The following is a 16,460-nucleotide window of genomic DNA, read 5'->3' as shown; positions in this document are numbered from 1 at the left end:
ACGCCTCATAATTTAAAGATCTTTCGCCTCCAGAGCTTTCCAAAAATTTCTCCACGTCGGGTTCTTCCGGCCATTGGGGCTTCTTCTCTTATATCAATTAAAAGTGGTAACACCTTTCAGTCCTTTACTAATATCTAAACTATTATTTATTTTTCCTTTAGACACTACCTCATCCTTTCTATTGATGAACATCCAAATCTTTTGAATTCTCGATGGCTTCCATTTGAAATTGATGAAGACCCATTATCCACGTTCCCTGCAAAATGAGCATCTAGTTGACCACCATTGGAGGCACCACCATAGAGGCACTGTGCTGAAACCTACCATGCCACTTTGAAGGTTTGCTTTTGACATGCTTGGATTTAACTTGAATCCATTAATCCTTTTCTAAACCAGATTTAGAAGAAAGATTCACCTGCAAAGATGACTCCTTCATCTTAATATCTTCCACATATACATCAATCAAGAAATCCTCGAAATTGACTGTGAGGTGAATTTTTCTTGTTAGATGTGCAAACATATTTAAACCTTTGATTATGTCAACCTCGATATATATATATATATTAAAAATATTTCAAGCTCTAAAAAGAATGCATCTAGACCGTCTATTTTGAAGGTTTTCAAGTACTTATCTATCTACTCGATGTATACTATTTTTAGAATTTTAAATTTCATAATTAGCATTGAACATGATTTTTTTTAAGCTATGTAAGGTTCCAATAGCATAACTACATCTTTTGGTAAAATTTAGAAATGTACCTTACTCATATAGTAAAAAATGGGCGTCTCCTTTTATTATTTGGCCTTGGCCACTTAGATTGACCAAACCTCCTTGTTCTGGTTCCAAATTCAGAATAAAAAATTTGTGACAAAAAAGATGCGTACCAAATTTGGCACCTTGATCAAACTGGTTTATTTATGGGATTGTTTATAAAGAAGCCATTTATCTTTTGTACAAGGAAGTCACAATCATTCTTGTCCCTTAGATTTCAAAATGGGTAGTTGTAAGAGGGTCTTTTATTAGACAGTTCCAAAAAGAAAATTCTCCGACTTCGTGACTCATCCCAAGCAGTCCAATTTGACATCTATTGAGTGGGGATAGTTGTGACCTTCACAGAAAGTAAATAGTCTCTTTGTAAACAATGTTGAGTTTATGTGGCCTTTAAAAGCCTTATGAGAGCTTGTATGAACATTTTGTATAATGAAACATAAACTCAGTGGGAGTATAGTCCTCTTGTTAAACATACTGGACAAATGCGATTTGCCGATAATTGGACTAGGCTCGATGTGCTAGGCTAGCCGAGTTTTGAAAAACCCAAGATACTTGGGCATAGAGATCTACCAAGAAGGGTTTAGTGGGTTAGCCCTTGATGCGGTCGAAGTATGCCCAGATGAGAGCCGAGGGACTGTGTGGCCCTTACGTGTGATGAATATCCTTTAAAGATAGGGCTAAAACCTCATCGTTATATCATCACGCGGTATGTTCATAGATAGACGTACTGATATAGTAATCCACTATTAAAGGTGAAGCATGTACATGTGCAAGAGATTACCCCTATGTACGATAGAGTCATGGTTGCATCATGGTCTGGAGAACCATGGTTCCATCAAAATTAATTAGTTCTAATTAATTTTATTATATATGATTTTTAGAATGTTTATTTGAATTTTTTTAAATCTTTCAATATTTTATTTTTGTCATAAATTAAGAGAAATTAATTTTTTAATGTTTTAAATAAAATATAAGATTTAAAAATTCTAAATACAAAATAAAATATTTTTAAAAATTATATTGTAACCTCAATAAATATGGGAGCCCAATTTACAACACGTGGGATTGGGTGGGGCCTGCATGTGGCCACCAAAGGGTGGCACACCCCAACTATAAGGACTAAGTTGTTCTCCAGATTTGGTGATAGTTATTCCTTTGTTGTTGGCTTATCTTTTGGGTATAGCCAACTTATATGATAAGGTTGAATATTTGAAATATTTAGTAAATATTTGAATTAAGATTGCTTGATCTAAGAAATAAGGATTGGATATATTTAAGATATATACTTTCTTTATTTAAAGATTTGATGAGAGTATATTTAGGAAAGGGAGGATAAAGTTATAGCTCATTGCTTTGAATCTTGATGGTGGACCAAAGAGAAGGATGACGCATATCTCTCACCCCACAAATCTCCTTAACGATCAAGATTTTACCTTACGAATTGAGACAAACCCCAAGGCATAGAAAATCTATATAAAGAGGCACTCCCACCTCATAAAATCTCAACACATATTCTCTCCTCTCTCTAAGGGTTTATCTCTCTCTCAAATATCTCTTTATAGTTGGCACGCCCCACCTAAGGCGTCAAGATCTCCCCCAAATTTTTTTTAAGGATGCAAGCTCCAACCAAATCTCTCTCAAGCCAAGGGTTACACCCTACTAATCTCTCAAGGTGCATGCCTACGTCATCTCTCTCTCGTTTTTAGGTGGCACACCCAAGCTAGCTTGTGGTAGTATGATTTTTGGATAGGAAAGGGGAGGATCCCTAGTAGATCTCTCTCTCTCTCTTTAATATCTCAGGGTGCATACCCAAGTCATCTTTCTCTCGTTTCTAGGTAGCACGTCCAAGTTAGCTTGTGGTAGTATGATTTTTAGTAAGAAAGGTGAGGATCTCTAGTAGATCTCCCCTTTTCTCTTTTGGTCTATCTCTCATGTCTCCAAAGATCAAGCCAAAGGGGCTTGAGAAAGACAAAGGCATTGAAGCCTAAGTAATTGGTTCTAAGTTATCTCTATCTCGTTTCTAGGTGACACGCCCAAGCTAGCTTGTGGTAGTATGATTTTTTGGATAGGAAAGGGGAGGATCCCTAGTAGATCTCTCGCTCTCTCTTTGATCTATCTCTCATATCTCTAAAGATTAAGCCAAGGGGCTTGAGCAAGACTAAGGCATTGAAGCCTTAGATAATTGGTTCTAGATTGAGATCTATGATTCCAAAGATCAAACCAAAAGGGTTTGAGCAAGACTAAGGCATTGAAGTCTTAGGTAGTTGGTTTTAGATTGAGATCCATATGTAATTGAGATGATTTTTACATATGTAGGAGAATCAATAGACCGATTATAGATCTTGAGCACCATCGGAAGGAGGAGACTCGGTGTGGGGTATACGAAGCCCGGTTGAGATAATATCCGGCAATTTTACTTCTTTAAATATTTATTTGTGATTTGATCTTCTCTTTCTATAAAGCAATGAGTTAAGGTTTTGATTTAAGAAATTGTGTTATATAGTAGTAGCAAGTGAGAGTCGTGTTTCTTTTTATTTATTTATTTGTTCAAGAGTTATTTGTTTGTAATTGGACGTTGTGAGTGGTCTTTCCGACGTAAGAATAAGAAAAATAAAAAAAAAATTAATTTATATACAAAATGCTTGATTAGATAGTCCAACTTTCAGACAATCCCTTTATTTATTTCAATAGGGTTAAATTTAAAAAACAAAGAAAGCAACAAAAGGGACAAAAAAAGAAGAAGAAGGAGGGTTGCAGGGACTCTTTTGTGGATTTTTTTTTTTTGATAAATGTTTGATGTAGTAAGCTGACTTAGTTTACTTAAATGACATAAACACTCAAAAAATAGAGTTCGTCTTTGGTGTGTTTGTTTTCTTCATAATAAATAAAAAAATCCATTTTTAGTGAATTTGCCGATTGCAGATGTAAATGGCAATAGGAAATATAGTTAGCCTCTTTTGATTTTTTTTTTTATTCAATAGGTTGCAGGGGCTTTTTTGTGAAAATTTAAATCATTTAATTTATGAGACTTCTTTTGAAAATAATATCAACAAAGGGGCAAATGCTGAAGCTCTAATTCAAGAACCTATATCATCAGTACAACTTATCTAAAAATGATAAATCTTTTTTTAGATAATAAACAAAGACACACCAAACCGATTATGTGTTTGGTAATGTATAGTTCTATAGTAGGATGATAATGTGCTTGTCTTTGAAATAATTTTGTAAATATAAAATGGACCTAGTTTTTATGCGGCCAGGCCCGTATATGTAGAAATGCGGGCCTATTAATAAATCTATTTTTGAGATGGATTTTCGGATTTAATTTTTAAAGACCTATATTCTTTAACATAGAGATATTGAATATAAAAAAATAAGTAAATTTTAAAAACTAGTAATAATAATTTTAATAAAAAAATATTTACACCGTTTGTTTCTATTGTTTTTAAATAGAACACGTGCGTACATCCATTTTTAAAATGGATGCTTTACATTTGGGAGCGCTGCATATGTAGTTATGCAGTCCAGCCCGCATGAAACAATTTCCATATGAAATTTAAGGAATGTGCCTGTCTTTGGTGGATATTTTTATGTATAACCTAAACGCTTGGGTCGGCAAAGGGGTAAATGCTGAAGTAAGAATGCTACACGACAAATCCACCAAAGTACGGTATTTCTCTCTGTCCCTCCTTGAGAGACAAAAAACCATAAAACAATCTCCGGTCACCCTAACTCCACGCTCTTATTGTACCCACCTGGGAGCACAGAGTCTCCACAAACCTGAAGCTTGGATTCCTCATCAATGGCGGACTCTGCAACCTTGCCGCTTCTTTTTGAAACAGGAGAAGACGTTGTGAAAGGAGTGACAACAGTCCATGACTACCCTGCAAAAAGATTCAACACCGGGTCATGGAAATCATCCATTTACATCATAGGTCAGTCTTTCCCCTTTCCTTCTCTCCAACCAATTAACCCACCTAGAAGTTCTTTTCGATTGAGAGAACAATGAAATTTTCTCATATTCTCTCTGCACTGCTATTCCATGGCTGAACTTTTCTCATCTTTTATCTGCACAGTTATTATTTAGTCTCTGATTGTATGAGAGGGAGAAAGGGCATGTGTTGTTGTCTCGAATGCAGGGGCAGAGGTCGCCGAGCGATTCGCTTACTATGCAATCCTGTTGAATCTCATAACCTACCTTACCGATTACTTGGCCGAGGACACGGCCACTGCATCAAAGAATGTCAATATATGGTCTGGTGTCGCGTGCGTCGTTCCTCTGCTTGGGGCGTTTGTTGCAGATTCATATCTAGGACGCTACAAAACCATCATCCTCTCATCTGTCATATATCTCCTGGTCTTTCTCTCTCTTAGTTGCCTAGAGAGGGATATAAAAAACCTTTTCCTTACTGAGATATTCCTTGATTTACAGGGCTTGGTTATGTTAACACTATCAGCTGTGCTAATTTGCAGGGGTTGGTTATGTTAACGCTATCAGCTGTGCTCCCCTGGCTCCGCCCCGATGGCTGCTGGAATGCAGCCAAAGGGAGGTTAATGGAGTGTTGGGGATCTTCTTCAAGATATGGTGTGGCATTTTTCTTTTTGTCTCTCTACCTCGTTGCGATCGGGGAAGGAGGTCACATACCCTCCCTGTATGCAAGTCTTCGGAGCTGATCAATTCGACGATGAGGACATGGAGGACAGACGAGGGAAGAGCTCCTTCTTCAATTGGTGTTATTTCGGGGTTTGCGGCGGAACTGTGGTGGCGGTGTCAGTTATGGCTTATGTACAAGACACTTTGGGGTGGGGATTGGGGTTTGGGATCCCTGCTTTGGCCATGGGAATGGGTTTTTTGGTATTTCTGAAGGGAAGGGGGAGTTACAGGGTGGTGAGATTGGGTGGTGGAAATCCTTTTGCAAGGATTGCACAAGTGTTTGTTGCTGCTTTTCGAAAGAGGAAGGTTTCTTTTGTGGACAGAAGCCTTGGCCATGGTGATGACTCTCTCCCTTCTGCCTCGTACGCACCCTGTTTTTACTGCGAAGATGGGAGCGGACTTGCTCACACGGGCCAATTCAGGTATTATACTTCCAGATATGATCCAATAGGACCTTCGAGAAATGATTCAATAGGATTTTTTCCACGTGGAGGATTTAAAAGTTCATCATTAAAGTTAATTTGAATATCTAAAAAAGTTATTATAAAAATTTTAAAATTTTGATTTTTTTATAGATTCATGTCAAATTTATTGGGATCGTTTGAGTCCTACAAGTGAGAAAAAATCCTATTAGATTCTTACTTTTATAATTCTTCTTCAGTCATTGTTGGAGAAAAGCAGTAAGAAGTTTACTTTAATGCGTGAAAGTAAGAATGATGTGGGGTTCGTGGGCCTTCCATTCTCACATAACGAATTAAAAAATATTAATGATATGAAAACAAACAGGCTGGAGCTCGTTATCTTATTGAATTAGAGAAAAAAAATAAAAATAAATTACCCTTTTTTATAAAAAAAACTGAATTAAACTGAATTATCCAGATAAAAAAGAAAAGAAAAAAAAAAAAAAAGGAAGGTTATAATCCATGTTCAAAAAGGTTTTACTCATCGCTATAGAGTAACTTTAGCCTCCAAATTCAATATTAAAAGAAAAGGTTGGTTTATAGCTCCATCTTTATAGAAATTAGTGGGGCAAGCTTTCTATATAGATTTTCAATATCAAGGATTTTTGTCATGGATTTCTCAAATCTCTTGTTTAGATACATTATATGAAATTTATGGATTCCTTGTAATCACTTCCATGTTCATTATTTGGTAACAAAAACTTGATACAATTTCTCTCTCTAATACTCAAAATTTGGGATAGTGTATTTATAAAAATTTTGAGATAGTTTCTCTCTCTAAAATTTGATATGATTTCTCTCTCTAAAATTTAATTACTTTCTATCCAAAATTTAAAATTTAAAATTGTCTATCTAAAAATTTTGAGATAATTTCTCTTGAAAATTTTTAGGTGCTTTAACCTCTCTAAAATTTAATATAGTTTATCTTTCTAAAATTTTAAAATACTCTTTCTAAAACTTAAAACTTGAGATAATTCCCCTTTCTAAAATTTTGAAATAGTTTCTCTCTTTAAAATTCGATAGTGTCTCTCTAAAATTTGACATACTTTCTCTCTCTAAAGCTTAATTTTAAGATAGTTTCTCTCTAAATTTTTTAGTTTCTCTCTTTAAAAATTTCATATACTTACTCTATCAAAAATTTGATATAGTTTATCTTTCTAAAATTTTAAAATACTTTCTCTCTAAAATATAAATTTTGCGATAGTTTCTCTCTCCAAAAATTTTCAGATAATTTCTCTCTCTAAATTTTTTTAAGTAGTTTATCTCTCTAAAATTTGATATAATTTTTATCTTTAAAATTTTAATATATTTTCTTTCTCTAAAATTCCATATTCGAGATAGTTTATCAAAAACTCAGAATTCGAGATAGTTTCTCACTCTACAAAACGAGATATTTCTCTCTAATTTTTTTTGTTTTTGCAGTTTCTCTTTCTAGAATTTATAATAGTTTCTCTCTAAAAGTTTAAGAATATTTTCTCTCTACAATTTAAGAAGACTTTTTCTATCTAAAACTTAAGATTTGATATAGTTTCTCTATTTAAAAATTAAAATATGAGATTTTTTCTTTCTCTAAAAGTTTTGAAATAGTTTCTCTTTCTAAAAAATTGATAGTTGCTCTCTCTAAAAATTTGCATGTACTTTCTCTCTCTAAAATATGATAGTTTCTCTCTAAAATTTAAAATTTGAGATAATTTCTCTCTCTAAAATTTTGAGATAGTTTATCTCTCTAAAATTTTTTGGTACTTTTTCTCTCTAAAATTTAGCATATTTTCTCTCTCTAAAATTTTAACATATTTTCTCTCTCTAAAAGTTAAAATTTGAGATAGTTTCTTTTTAAAAAGATGTTAAGATAGTTCATCTCTCTAAAAAAATTGGTACTTTATCTCTCTAAAATTTTAACATACTTTCTCTCTCTAAAAGTTAAAATTTGAGATAGTTTCTCTCTCTAAAATTTTGAGATAGTTCATCTCTCTAAAAAATTTGGTACCTTCTCTCTTTAAAATTTTAATGTACTTTCTCTCTCTAAAATTAACATACTTTTCTCTCTCTAAAAGTTAAAATTTGAGAAAGTTTCTCTCCAAAAAATTTTAAATAGTTTATCTCTTTAAAAAATTTAAGTACTTTCTCTCTCAAAAGTTTTCATACCTGCCAAATGCTCCCTATGTTTCCTGTAGAGGGAGCTAATGAGTGAAATCCATAGGCTTTGGAAATTTAAAAAAACAGGTTTTGGTGTGGAAATAAAATCATGAAAAAGTAACTCTTATTTCCATAATTTTGGTTTTTTTGATTTTAAGTATTCTAGTCACTAAACAATCCAAATGGTGGATTTTAAGTATTCTAGATATTAAAAATCCATATTTCAAAATCCATGTACCCAAACACAACCTTAGAGATTTCTTATACGTGAAGTGTTATCCTGACAAGATTTGAGTTGGGACTTTACTTTTTTTTCATAAAACCTAGGCCTTATAGAAGTTGCATCCTTATTAAGATACTATTTTATCCACTTGCTACTACTCCAACTCACGGTCACGTATGTCTTGATAGGTATTTCGAAACTAAGCTAAAATATTATGCATAAATGATGAATAATTCATCTACTTTGAGTGTTTTAATCAATTTCTCGAGTTTTATATATGGTGTTACTAAGTCGGGTTGGGTCCGACTCGACCCCAACCCCAACGGATCCAAGTTGGACTTGGTTCTAGGTCATTGTGCCTACACCCAACCCATTGGGTCAGGTCTAGGGCTAGATAATAATTTTTTTTTATATAAATATTTATAGTATTTAGATAGGAAATTTGTTTGATTGTGCTTGAGCCCTATCAAAATAAGTCTCACCACAAAACTCACCGAAAATTGCAGTTCTTGTGATGAAAAACTTTAAATCGATCACTTAGTCTTGACCATTATGGTTATAAAAATAAATAAATATAAAAAAGAAAAAGTTTATATAAAGATGCTACCTTATAATGTAGAATTACGGATGCTCCTCAAAAATCCATCGGAAAAGGTAGTTATAATGTTGAAAAACCCTTTGATTGATCATCTTGACATCGAGATGTATGACTATGAAAAATAAAAAGATTTTAAGTCTTAGAAATAGTACATTTTATAACATATTATCTACACCGTCCATTTTCAAGATTTTCATATGTTTATAGATCTACTTGATTTTAACCATTTTTGAAATTTAAAATTTAATAATTAGATATAAAAATAGATTGTGAGATAATCATAAGAATATTTTACATCAAAATTATATACCATGATAAAATTTGAAGGTGCACCTTACCTCTACACCTACGGATGCATCCGTATGCAAACTGCACCCATATAAAAACGATTTCAAGCCTTAAAAATAGTGCATATTGTACCACATTATCTAGGCCGTCCATTTCGCCTTAAAACTAAGTGGTCACGGATCTACATAGATAGTGCTGGAAATTGATTAGCGATCCGGGAGATTCCTGATGCAAAAAGTGATTTTCGGGGATTCATAAATCCTAGACCTTATAGAAACTGCATCCTTGAATAATGTTGCATTGAGACATATATATTGGGTCAGGAAGGGCCGACCTTGACCCCAACTCAACTCAGCCCAATAGGTCCAGGATGGACCCAGTCCCAAACTTGACCCACTGAGTCGAATAATTGGTCCGGACCTCGATTCATATTGGATTGGGCTGACCCATTTGCCACCGCTGGTTTTCTTGTATGCTTATTTTTCAAAGCTAACATGTCTAAGGAAAGGACATATATAGTTATAGTGACTATCACGTGTAATTGGTTTATTATCGCACAATTATTTGGTTGGATGGTGATGAAGAGACAGCAGGGCTACAAAACTAATCAATTAAAATTTTATGGTGGGATCCACTTCCACAACACCAAGGTGTTGATTTGGTAGTGATTAATACATATATATGGAAAATTGTTTCATGCGGGCTGGATCATATTTCTACATATGCGGTCCAAAACGTGTAAAGCATCCATCTTAAAGATAGATGCAAGTAGGTGTTCCATCTAAAAACAATAGAAACTAACTGTCCAAATATTTTCTCACTAGAATTATTATTTTTAGTTTTTTCAATTTATTTATTTTTAATATATATATATATGGGAATATATCTCCATACCTGATATTTTTGGTTTTCATATCGCAATAGATCCAAATATTCAAAATATATATCCGAACCCCTTGACTAACTTTACTCATTTTTAACTAACATTTTAGCCTTAACAAATATGAAAAAGACATGTTTATTCTAAACCCTTTTTCTTTTTATGTGATATATTTCCCTCAAATTTCTCTCTTTAACATTCACCTTCTTTGTCTCTCTAACAGGAGAGAGAGAGTGAGGTACACGAGGGAGAGAGTGAGAAAATAGATAGAGGGAGATTTAGGGGAAATCACGTGAAGAGAGAGAAAAGATGGTGTTTAGAAAGGATATGTTTTTCTTATATTTGTTTGAGATAAAAAAATAGGTTTAAAGGGAATAAAGTTAGCTTAGGGGGTTAAAAGATATAAAACTTAGAATTTTTTTGGCCCAAGATATGTTTTGAAATTCTTGGGTCTATTGATATATAAAATTTAAAAATATGGGGTATGGAAATATTTTCTATATATATATATATATATATATATATATATATGGATATGGAAAAAGTTGGGGTTAGCCCATTAGCACATATGAATATATGAATGCAATAGCCCATATTGAATCTGGGCCGATCTGACGATCACGGATGTCTGGTAGTACTTGCATTTTATTTTTTTTCTACAAATTCAAATTATTTGAAATTTGAGGTGTGTGTTTTTCTCATCAAGACGCACCTAATAAAAATAGAAAAAAAATTTATTTGTGAAAAATAAAGAGACCAAAACCCCCCGAAATGTTTTGAGGGTATTTTGATCAATTTATTTGATGTAAAATATTTTTTTTGATATTTTTAGAAGATTCACCTTTTTTTTATGAACACAAGCCTAAAATTTCAAGTGATTTGAATTTGTAGAAAAAACAATAAAATTCAAACATTACAGGACATTTGTGATTGTCTGATCAGCCCAGATTCAATCTAAGCTGTTGGGTTCATATGTTCATTTGAGCTAGTGCGCTAACCCCAGCTAATATATATATATATATATATATATATATATATAGAGAGAGAGAGAGAGAGAGAGAGAGATAGAGGGAGAGAGGTACCAATAGGTTGTCACTAAATTTAAAGGTATTTTAGGTTTTGTTTTCGGCCATTAGATCTTGATTAGATAGTTGGATATATGTTTAAATTTTGATATTTTTCTACAAATAAGATAAAGATGAAATTTTGGGCGTGTAATAAATATTATGGTGAACCAACAAAATAGAAAATAAATATTTCTCTAAACTTAAAATGATCAAACTACCCTTAGAATATGTCAAGGGTAAATTTGATCATTAAATTTTTAAAAACATTTTTGTTATTTTTTTGAGAAAATTTATTAGAAATATACTTTAATTTTTATCTAATTAGAAAAAAAAAACCTTCAACTTTCATAAACCTCGTCAACACCATTTTTCCTTAATTTTGACCTTTTTTTTTTATACCAAAATAGCCTTTATGGTAGTCGCGTTACTATAATGACTACTGCATTACGGTAATTTAAATACGGTAATGACCATGCTAAGCATTATGGTAATTTGAAGACCGTAATGCTCAAATATGGCAAATGAGAGAGAAAGAGACCCAGCGAGCATTACGGTACTTAAAGTACCGTAATACTTAGCTTGGTCATTACGATACTTAAAGTGCCATAATGCGATAGTCATTATGGTAATACGACTATCGTGAAGACTGTTTTGGTAAAATAATACAAAAAATGTGGATGAAGTTTATGAAAGTTGAAGGTTTTTTTTTCAATTAGACGAAATTGAGGTATATTTTTAATAATTGCCCTATTTTTAAATGGTGTGTGATCCTGTCAAGAACATATGCCTAAAAGTTTAGCTTAAATTAATTTGCATAAGATTAATTCAAATTCAAATAGTTACATGTATTTCCAACCGTTCACTTAAAATTTAACCGTTGGGAGTGTAACATAAATGGTTGTTCAGTTTAGGCATTTTCTACTCATGAGTTAACATTTGCCTAATGAGTATATTAGAATTACTTACTCTACAGTTGGTCAACATTTGATTATCTTTCATCTCTAACTCCAAGTAGCCATCAACATTATGTCAATGGCAAACTCTAACAGCTATAGGATTCAATAGAACTTGGTGGTCCGAAACCTATCCATTGAAGTTGCACACCAATAGTAAGATATTAGCTCCACTTCCATACATGCCATGTTTTTTCTATTTGAATTCTTGATCTATGTTTGAGCATGTTTTTTGTTCATGCTCATTGCAACATGTAGAACCTTTCAAATGTATGTTTCTTTTATCAAATTACTCTATTCATATATGCCTTGGTGTAAGTCTTTCTCTTAAACAGTGCTCCATTAATTTTAGGTCTAGAATCATAGCCATGATGCTTCCTTTGAACCCCCACTAATTTCAGCCACCCAGTTCTAGTTTATTTTCTTTTTTACCAAATTTATGCCAATTTTTATCCTGATCCAAGTGAAATTGATATTTGTGGAATTTTATTGCAACGATTAGTGGGAAAATGGGATCCTTTTGTGGCTTTATGATGAGAATTTTAAATCCTAAACTTTGGGAGAATCTTAAGCCTGTAATATTTACAAAAATTAGGCATGCAGATACCTGGACAAAGCTTCTATCCCGGATGAGTTAGATATGGATACCATATCTGAAAACCAGTGGAGATTGTGCACACTGTCTCAAGTAGAGAAGGTGAAGTTGCTATTGCGAATGGTGCCCATTTGGACAAGTTGCCTCATGTATGGTGTCGTCTTTGCCCAACCATCCACTTTCTTCACCAAGCAGGGGAAGACCATGGAAAGAACAATTGCATATGGTTTTCAATTGCCAGCTGCTTCCCTTCGAGTTTTTATAAGCCTAACTGCCGTGCTTTTGCTCCCTGTGTACGATCGCCTCTTTGCTCCTCTCTGTAGGAAACTTACAGGGAAGGAGGGTGGAATCACTGTATTGCAGAGGATGGGATTTGGCATCTTTCTATGCGTCCTTTCGATGGTGGCGGCAGGCATTGTGGAAACTAGGAGGCTCAAGACTGCAAGTGACTATGGGCAGTTGGATGAACCAAGTGCAACAGTTCCGATAAGCATTTGCTGGCTATTGCCACAATATGTTTTGATTGGTGTAGCTGATGTTTTTATTAAGGTCGGACTACAAGAGTTCTTCTATGACCAGATGCCAGATGGGTTACGAAGCTTGGGAGCTGCCATAGAAATGAGCATTGTGGGTTTGGGGAGTTTTATGAGTAGTATACTAATCTCGATGATTGAGAATTGGAGCACCGCAAGGGGTGGAAACTGGTTCTCCGACAACCTGAATCAAGCGCACCTCGATTACTTCTACTGGCTCCTTGCTCTTCTTAGTGGTGTTTCCCTTTGTTTTTACATGTATTTTGCTCATCTGTACATTTTTAAGTGAGTAAAATGTTCTATACAATCATTAGTTTAAGAGAGCCAAAGTCCCATTCTTCTTCTACATTATTATTGTTTTTCAACTCGTTTATACAAATTGATTACAATACAAGCCTTCCATATCAATCTGGTAGATTATTTACACTTTCCTTTACACTTCCCTTGAAACTCAAGATGCTTTGAGAAGCAGCTGAAGTGGAACAACAATTTTCAAAGTAGAGCGGTTGGATCTCTAGGTGCACAACTTTAGATTATTTGATCAATAAGCACAATTGGATCTTAGAATCGGAGCTCAGAATGGTATCTGCAAGCCTTAGAAGGCCAAAACAGAGCAATGACAGATCAACAAGCTTTAGAAACAAAAATAAGAACAAAGCAAACTTGTGTAATGACAAATCAACAAGCCTTAGAAATAGATGGCAAGAACATAGTTGACTCAAGCAAGAACATAGTTGACTCAAGCAACAGGCAAGAAACTTCAGACCTTAGCTTGAGAGAGAAAAAATAGCAATAAAGACCAAGAAAATAGAATGGCATTTGGCAGAGTCAACAAAACTCAGTGCAAATTCGAGATCAATTCAGCAGCTCCTAGGCCAGAATATACAGGATCGAGTATTAGAGCAATATACTCGATCATACAGATAAGAACAAATCTGATCGAGTAATAGAGTAACATACTCGATCATACCCAAACAATTATAAGATATTCTTAGGAACAGGACTTGACTTTCCTTTTTAGTAACATATTAAAAAGACTAGTCTAAATTGATGGTCCATCACTACCAAATAAAAGCAATATCCCAAAAGTCCCTAAGTGGATGCTTCTCCCTTCCTCTCTCCATAAGGAAACTACTGAAACTTTTTTTCTTTTTTTGTGTTGACATGACAAAGGAAGTGAGAACAAAGTGAGGGACCTTCTTGTCTTTTAAGGTTCCGTCCTCTCTCTCACTAAATGCTCAAGAAGCAAACACCAATGAATTCTCTCTCTCAACCAAGGAAACTGAGGAGAGAGACCCCTGTGAAAAAAAATAGGAGAGGACTGCTCAAGGGAAAAGATTCAAAGAATAACAATGGAGTTTTTTTATCATTTATCTCTCAGTACTGTGGATCTTCAATTACTGTCTCTCTCTCTCTAAAGCTAAAACAAAAGACCCAAGCATAGATAAAGCTTTAAGGTCATACATTCATAAATCCCCAATGAGTCATCCAGGAGTAAAATTCAGTGTGTTTGCAGGATGAAGGAGTCGCACGACCCAGGATACCTATGCCCCCTCAATAATCCGTGGATTAAGGACCCAAAAATTCTGGATCCAACATCTAGACCAAAAAGAAAAGGATTTGCAGCCCTCAAACTTGTTCATCGCGGTCTACTTTTTCTAGACTACCTATTTCAGTTCTTGAAAATTATCAAATCTGACCATTTCTGGCACTCAAAATCCATGAGCTAAAATGGACTTGCACAACTTAGAAATGGTTTTTGGGTCCTCAAATCGTAAAGAACCGTGGGAGATGCAATACGTCTGGGACCTATAATGAAAGGATATTTTGATTTTAAGAATGCGGTTAGCATGCGGCCCGCTCGAATATTCTAGAAGTGCTTGTTTGGCAATAAATATATTTTTTAAATATAATTTGATTCTAATTTTTAGAGAATATATAATTTTTAAGAAGGAGATAATGAATATTGAAAAAAAATTAAAAAACTTGAAAACTACAATTAATAATTATATTAAGAAAACATTTGGACCATTAGTTACAATTGTTTTTAGGAAAAGCTTTCTATGCTTTCCCTATAGCATAGAAGTTCTACCCTCCCCCAACTTTTTAATTAGTGATTTGAAATGGGTGGCTGAGATTAGAAGATGGTACATGTCTCAGAAATAAAGTCACAGGTTAGGCCGGTAACCCCATCAAAATAGCCAGTAGAAGAGAGAGATTAAGAGTAATCCATTTCAAATAGCCCGTAGAAAAGAGAGATAAAGAGTAACCCATTTCCTATATTAGAGAGAGAGAGTACACGAGAAGAATGAGAAGCAAAGAGAGAGAGAAAGAACCGGAGAAGAAGGGGAAGCTATCGATTAAGAAAGAACGTATAGAGAAAAGGAGATAGCCAACAAACTAGAGAAGAAGGTGGAATCTATAAGAGATAGATTTTAAGCTCTCCTCAAATTGTATACACATTCAAGGCTTTTAACGACAGGGTAGGTTTTGGAATTGTATTTCTATTCATAGAAAGTTATATTGAGTTTCTATTTTTTTGTTCATTTCAATACGCGAAAAATATCTTTATGAGATAAAGTAAAAGAGATTTTGTGATTTGCAATAAAGTTTGACTCTAAAAGATAAACTAAAGATATGGAAATAGAAAGATGATTTTTTTTCTTGAAGACTTTGGTTAGAATTGGCTTCATTGCCCATTGAGTGTTGATTTGAAGCTACCTTGATTAACTCTACATCTTATTTTAATTTTAGCATGTAGTTCTTCTACTCCATATTATACTTTTGGTTTCTTCATTATGTTATATCCAAAGGACTGGTTTTCGAGAATTGATAGCACTACTTGTACTGTTTTTCATTTATTTTGAGTTGGTTTTGGACTCGAAAACTTGCTTTCATACCATAATTTTTCCATTTTCTAACACAAGCACGGATCTATTGTTGTGGCATTATGAGTCCTTAATGCATGCTGTATTAATTTGTAACCGTTTCAGTATGCTCCTTATTCTTCTTCAAAAACTTGAGAATTGGAATTGGGGAAAGAGAGAGGCCTTGCATAGATACAGAGATAAAGACATATCAACCGAAGTTCGATTCAAGATAAACAATATTTTTGCTTATGGAGTCTAGAGAGAGAGAGCTAGTTCTTCCTCGAAGAATGATGGGCCTTCTTTATTTGGGATTGGAGGAAGTGTAATCCAATAAAAAATCTTTTATGGCATTCCTCAAAAAAATATTTTTTTTTAGTGATTTTATTTCTATTTTATATTGATTGTTTATTAAGAAAGTTAATTTTGAGTG

At 33.9% G+C, this 16,460-nt stretch overlaps 1 pseudogene across 1 annotated transcript; it reads left to right on the top strand.

The window, feature by feature from the left end:
* The first annotated feature begins 4,574 nt into the window (after window positions 1–4,574).
* LOC18425833 (protein NRT1/ PTR FAMILY 5.10-like) lies at window positions 4,575–13,489 on the top strand (annotated as a pseudogene). Its single transcript, XR_016043525.1, has 4 exons — window positions 4,575–4,707; window positions 4,876–5,129; window positions 5,246–5,848; window positions 12,636–13,489. The product of XR_016043525.1 is annotated as a protein NRT1/ PTR FAMILY 5.10-like (transcript).
* Window positions 13,490–16,460: the final 2,971 nt, after the last annotated feature.

The sequence above is a fragment of the Amborella trichopoda genome, chromosome 11 (assembly GCF_054954075.1).
Source record: "Amborella trichopoda isolate Santa Cruz 75 chromosome 11, AtrichopodaSantaCruz75HAP2 v2.0, whole genome shotgun sequence".
NCBI lineage: Eukaryota > Viridiplantae > Streptophyta > Magnoliopsida > Amborellales > Amborellaceae > Amborella > Amborella trichopoda.
The sequence above is the reverse complement of the archived record's forward strand: the minus strand, read 5'-3'. Positions and strand labels throughout refer to the sequence as shown.